Source organism: Suricata suricatta, chromosome 10 (assembly GCF_006229205.1).
Source record: "Suricata suricatta isolate VVHF042 chromosome 10, meerkat_22Aug2017_6uvM2_HiC, whole genome shotgun sequence".
In the NCBI taxonomy this organism is placed as follows: domain Eukaryota; kingdom Metazoa; phylum Chordata; class Mammalia; order Carnivora; family Herpestidae; genus Suricata; species Suricata suricatta.
Window position 1 is genome coordinate 21,776,578 of NC_043709.1, and position 6,574 is coordinate 21,783,151.

General features: G+C 39.5%; 1 protein-coding gene across 4 annotated transcripts in view; it reads right to left on the reverse strand.

The window, feature by feature from the left end:
• The window catches only part of TMPO (thymopoietin), a 30,903-nt gene that overhangs the window by 23,601 nt on the left and 728 nt on the right, over positions 1-6,574 (reverse strand). The window lies entirely within an intron of this gene.

Genomic DNA, 6,574 nt, shown 5'->3' on the forward strand with positions numbered 1-6,574 from the left:
AATGAAATCTGGCCATTTGTAGCAAAGTGGATGGACCTCGAGGGTGTCATGCTAAGCGAAATAAGTCAGGCAGAGAAGGACAGATACCATATGTTTGCACTCATAGGTCTAACAGGAAAACAGGAGAAACCTAATGGAGGACCAGGGGGAGGGGAAGAGGGTAAGAGAGTTGGGGAGAGGGACGCAAAACCTGAGAGACTACTGAATACTGAAAACGAACTGAGGGTTGAAGGGGAAGGGGGAGGGGGGAAAGAGGTGGTGGTGATGGAGGAGGGCACTTGTGGGGAAAAGCACTGGGTGTTATATGGAAACCAGTTTGACAAACTATTTAAAAAAAAAAATAGTTTCCAAGAATCTAAAAGTTCTATATATCAAAATCTTGCATTCTTTAAACACTTCTTAAAAACCAAATAGACCAAATCTTGTGTTAGTGACCTACTTGAATTTTCCCAAAAAAGTGTGGGCAGGTTGGGAAGAAAAACTCCCTTGTATAACATAAATACTTTAAATAAAAGAAAATTAAAATCAATCAAGTACAGATGACTTGTAGATTATCCCTCCCACCCTAAGAATGTTCAAATTCTACTATCAACAAAACATCCAAAAATCTTAATTCTTGCAGCAGCCTGAGGTTTTCAAGAAATCTCTTTCTTTGGCACTCACCACATTCCACCTATCTGTAAACATACTTTATCTTCTCCAGAAGAACTCCTTGAGCAATAGTCCCTAAATCTGGCTTGTTATCAAAACCTCAAAACTTCTGGAAATGTCACCCCTATTTTAAAAAGTCTTACCCCATTCTGAGACCTAATCTTGGGCCTGAGAATCTGTATTTTTAAAGCATATCTCAGGTGTTCTGGACGCAGCATTTAAGGGAGTAACAGAAAGAAGAGGCACTGTAATATTCATATTGTATCCCAAGCATCTAAAATTAAAAAAAAAAAAAACTGACAAAGGAGTAGGTATCTGATAGATGTCTACTTGAGTGAATTAATTAGTGCCGTCTGGGGAGGGAAAAATATGTTGCTTATTCTTAAAAACCCTTCTTATTAAGAAATAACAAAGACTTGGGGTGCTTGAGTGGCTCAGTTGGTTGGGCACCTGGGTGGCTCCATTAAGCATCTGACCTCAGCTCAGGTAGCGATCTCACAATCTGCGGGTTTGAGCCCCACCTCAAGCTCTATGCTGATAGTTCAAGAGCCTGCAGTCTGCTTTGGATTCTATCTCACCCCCACCCCCCCAGCTTGTGCTCTCTCTCAAAAATAAATACACATTAAAAAAAAAAAAGGAAGAACAGAGGCTTATCAAATCAAGCAGAAAACCAACTCTCTTGTATTTCCTTAAAATATAATGAAAGATTATAGCTGTGCAAAGAAATCTTAAGAGGCTAACTAACTAGCATACTAGCATATGCTAAGTCAAACAGAGCACAAATTCATAACAGGCTATCTGATTTTTATTTTTAATTTGTAGAGAAAAAAGTTCCAGAAATGTAATGCCATTAAAATAACATTTTTAAACATTTATTCATTTTTGAGAGACAGAGTGCAAGTGGGGGAGGGCAGAAAGAGAGGGAGACATAGAATCCAAAGCAGGCTCTAGGCTCTGAGTTGTCAGCAGAGAGCCCAACGCAGGGCTCAAACTCACAAACCGTGAGACCATGACCTGAGCCAAAGTTGGAAGACACTTAACCAACCAACTGAGCCACCCAGACGCCCCTGTTAATACCATTTTTATGAAATCTCCAATCTAGTAAGAATACAAATTGGGAGACAGGTAGTGTGGTATATGGAATTGTCAAGCAAGCAGTTTTAATCAGTAAGAAAAAACCATAATTTGTACTGATTTCTGCCTCCAGATGGTTTTATTCCTTTAATTAAATCACATACTCTTAGTTTCACTCAGTTAAAAATACTAAGTACCTACATGTGCCAGGCACTGTTCTCCAGTTTCTTCCCAACTACCAGATGATCTCTAATGTCTTTTTCAACTTTAAAATTCAACAGTTCTTTGATATCAACTATTATTTTTATTTTTTTAAGTTTTAAGCAGACTCCATGACCAACGAAGGGCTTGAACATACGAGCCTCAGATTAATAAGAGCTGCATTCTCTACTGACTGACCCAGCCTAGAGCCCCCAGCTACTCTTACTTTTAAAGTTCTACCATTAGTAGCAAGATGAATTATAACAATTGTTTTTAAAAAATAGACAATGCCAAGCACTTAGTATGTACTAAGTTGTGTTCTAAGTACTTTTCTTACATGTATTAATTAATTTATAGAATCCTAAAAATCCTACAAGACAGATATTAACACCCCCATTTTAGGAGAGGAAACTGAAGTCCAAAGTTGCACAGCTAACTCTAGCAATATAGTAACATTTGAACAGACTATGCATACATCACTTTCACAGAGTTACCTAATCCAATTCTGAAAAAAAATATTATGGTAACACTGTATTGCTCTGGCACTAAGTAAACAAAAAAAATTCAGAAATCACATGTTGCAATAGGTATCAACTACTAAGCACTAGATACCTTAACAAATTATCTCTTGTAATCCTTAATTAAGTAGCTACTAACAGATTACTCCTATTTTCCAGGTGAAAACTGACCATCTGATAGGCCATGTTCATTGTTCAAGGTCATCTGAATAAATGTCAGGCTGGAATTGTAACATATTATATAGCTTTGATTCCCACTTAACACCTTACTGTAGAGTATGGCAGTCAATTTATGATTTAATTAACATACTTTTTACTGCTGTGTTCCATGTCTTTAAATATTTCCTGTTAGGAATTCACGATCCACTTGATCAGACCATTCAAAAATGCTATGCTCCACTAGATTCTAAATAGCTACAACTGCTTTGCACCTTAGGACAAAAAAGCAGACTGCCAACTTTTTGAATGTTTATTTTTGTGTTGACAATCCAGGTAATTTCAACACCTAAAAATGTTGGTGTCATCAAGGTGCATAAAATAAAAAGTTTAGAAGAAAACTAAAAATCAAAACCAAAATATGAATATGCAAATATTTCTGTGCTATCACACCAAATGAATCTAAGAGACCATGGCCAGGGCTGAAATGAGAAGAGGTTGGTTGCCCCTTAATTAAAAATATTCTGGGGCCCCTAGGTGGCCCCAGGTCATGATCTCGGTTGGTTGAGTTTGAGCCAGCATCAGGCTCTGTGCTGACATGCAGAGCCTGTCTGGGATTCTCTCTCTTTGTTCCTTCCCAACTTCTGCGTGCACTCTCTTAAAAAAAAAAAATTGTGTGTGTGTGTGTGTGTGTATTTCATTCCTCACAGAGGCGCCTGGCGGCTAAGCATCAGACTCATGATTAGCCCTGCTTCCCCACTAGCATGCTCTCTCTCAAAATAAATGAACATTAAAAAAAATACTCCTCATAAATCCATGTTTAAATAGAAGGTAACTGCCATGTCTTTGGTCAAATCCCCAGTAATGTTTGATCTGTTTTATAATGTTAAAAATTGGGGCACCTGGCTGGCTCAGCCAGGGAGCACATGACTCAATCTCAGGTTCATGAGCTCAAGCCCCACGCGGGGCGTGGAGCCTACTTAAAAAAAAAAAAAAAAAAGATTAAATTTTTACCACTTAGGGGTGCCTGGGTGGCTCAGTCAGTGAAGCATCCAATTCCTGGTTTCAGCTCAGGTCCCAATCTCTCAGTTAATGGGTTTGAGCCCCACATCAGGCTCTGCACTGACTATGGAGCCGGCTTGGGATCCTCTCTCTCTGCTTCTCCCTTTCTTTCTCAAAAAATAAACTAAAAAAAATTTACCACTTAAAAAAATCTGCCTAATCTATAACTCTCCAACATAATTTGACTCTCTCCTAGGTTTAAATACTCTTTAAAAAATGTAACTATAGTTATTATATATAAGGCTAACAACTGTCACAACATAAAATACTGTACATATAAGAGGAATGTGCCATGAAGAATAATTTTATCTATTATTATATAGATGCCCTAAGATTCTTTTCCTCTAAATTCAAGATATTTTTCCTCTGTCTAATAAAGTCTATCAGATTCCTAAATTAAAAGTCACTTTTACTTACTGTGCTTTATAACAGAAAATAACGCTACTGACCAATAATCACTATTAACATTTTCAATTTGTTGACGCCATTGAGCCTGGCCAAGGGTATACATTTGAGTTTCAAAATACTCAAGGCAGAGAGGGCTATGGCTTCTATGGCTATGAAATAGTTTTTCCTCTATATGGACTAAAACATTAAATGAAATATAAAGGGCTTAGCATGCCACGGGACACTGTAATTCTCTTAAAATGTTAATTCCTTTCACTCAGAATTTATTTCCATGTGCTAATCAAATCTGTTAACAAGAGAAACTTGTTGAGATGAAATGTATAAATAATAAACATGATGTGATCAATTAACATACCAAAAAAAAAAAATCCAACAAATTTAAACAATTATGGTTATGGTTGCCAGAGTCTGCAGAAATCAATCTCCAGTAGTTAGAGCACTTGGTAGGAACTCAAAAGTGCTGGATAACTGAAATTTTTACCCCCCTAAGAAAATAGGGTAGATTGGGACATACTTAAAATTTTTTTTTAATATTTAATGGGGGGGGGGTGGCAGGCAGAGTGCAAGCAGGGAAGGGGCAGAGAGAGAGGGAGAGACAGAATCCGAAGTAGGGTCTAGGCTCTAAACTGTCAGCCCAGGGCCCGATGACGGTGAGATCATGACTGAGGGGAAGTTGGACACTTAACCACCTGAGCCACCCAGGAGGGACATACTTTTTTAAAAAACTGAAGTATAACTAACATGGTATTATATTAGTTGGGTAATACTCTTTAAACATCAGAACCAAGATGATGGTTTCTGTCGAAAATGAATCACAAAAATAAAAACCGGGGTGCCTGGGTGGTTTGGTCGAATGGGTGTCCAACCTCAGGTTAGGTCAGGATCTCACAGTTTGTGGGTTCAGCCCCACATCGGACTCTCTGTTAGCACAGAGCCCACTTGGATCCTCTCTCTGCCCCTACCCTGCTCTCTTTTTCTCTCTCTAAAATAATCTTTTTAAAAAATGAATCCTATTGTAAATACAACCAAGTACTTCCATGGCTCAAAAATAATACATTTGTACAAAGACACTATAGAGTTCTACAGAAGAATTTTTGTGTGTGTGTGTGTGTGCTGATTTAAATGGAGAAGATTTCACTTTCAACAAAATCCTTACTAAAATCATCTGAATATCTTTTTCAGAGGGGTTGGGGAAAAACAAATAATGGATATGCTTTACTTTGACAGTAAATTTCTCTTTATTATGGAGAAGTAAATTGGCTTTCTTCAAATCCACAAAAACATAGACATCTTAGGCAGTAAGGTGTAGTTGGCCTTTTATTTAATAAACAAATATTTGACACTATTCTGTACCAGGCACTGATTTAAGACAGAAGATTTTCAATTTCTCTAGAGCTCAGGCTAAGATTTTCAGTTAAACCTACATGTATTATTACATCTTTCTCATTCCCACCTGGGTAGTCCAGAAAAACACATCCGCTAGATTTTTAAAAACTAAAGTTAAAAACACAACTTCGAAAGAAACAGTACTTTTGAGTTATCAAAACTCAACAACTCTAAACTCCACAATGTCTTAAAAAGTTACAGCCAATCACTAGTTTTAACTACACTCTATCATGACCTGAAATGTAAGAAGGCAGTTCACAGGAACGAAGCAGCACATTAAAACTCACAGAAAAGCAATTCTGAAACAAAAAATGAGTCTGCCAGAACCAATCTGAGATTTATCCAGCTTTAGATATTCCAAATCGCAATTACTGACTTATCAGAATGCCAAGAAATAAGTATCTCCTGGTTTCGAAATCTTTCCTTTTCTCACGCAAAATTTACCAAAACGGGGGGGAACTCCCCCAAACCCAAGCCCTTAGAAACTAGAATTTCCAAGTATTTGAGCGTTTATAACCGTTTAAAGATGTTAGGTGTTCATTTCAACTTAGAGTAACACTGCCCCGCCAAAAGACGGCCTGTTGCCGGAAAACAGTAACAAGGAAAAAACGGTTCAAAAAGCCCTCCATATGCAAAACCATAAAAAGGCGGGAATTTCATTATTTCAAATTTTGGTTAGAAATCAGTATGTCACAAATTGCCCTCCAGGGAGCGCTCTGAGACTCGGTTACCAGTCATTTCAGTTAATAAAGCGGGAAAACGCTCGAACGTAACCTACAGCAGTTTCAGGCTGACCCTCCAGGGCTTCGGAATCGGGCACCTAAGTCGCCGTCGCAATACCCACTCCTGGCGGTCAAAGAACACCGAGCTGCCCGCGCGCACCTATCACCCGCGTGCCACCGAAGTGCAAACGCCAACTTCACACCTTCCAGACCCAGCCGCGAGCCCCGCGACCCCAACTCCGCGACGCTCCCCTCCAGCGGCCTCCCCTTCTGGCGCCCGCAGACCCAGAGGCCAGCCTCCGGGTCCGGCGCGGGGGCCGCCCCGCCGCCGCGGAGGCTCGAGGGGGCGCCAAGGAGGGAGGGCTGCGGGAGCGCGCGGGCGGCGGGGGGTGGGGG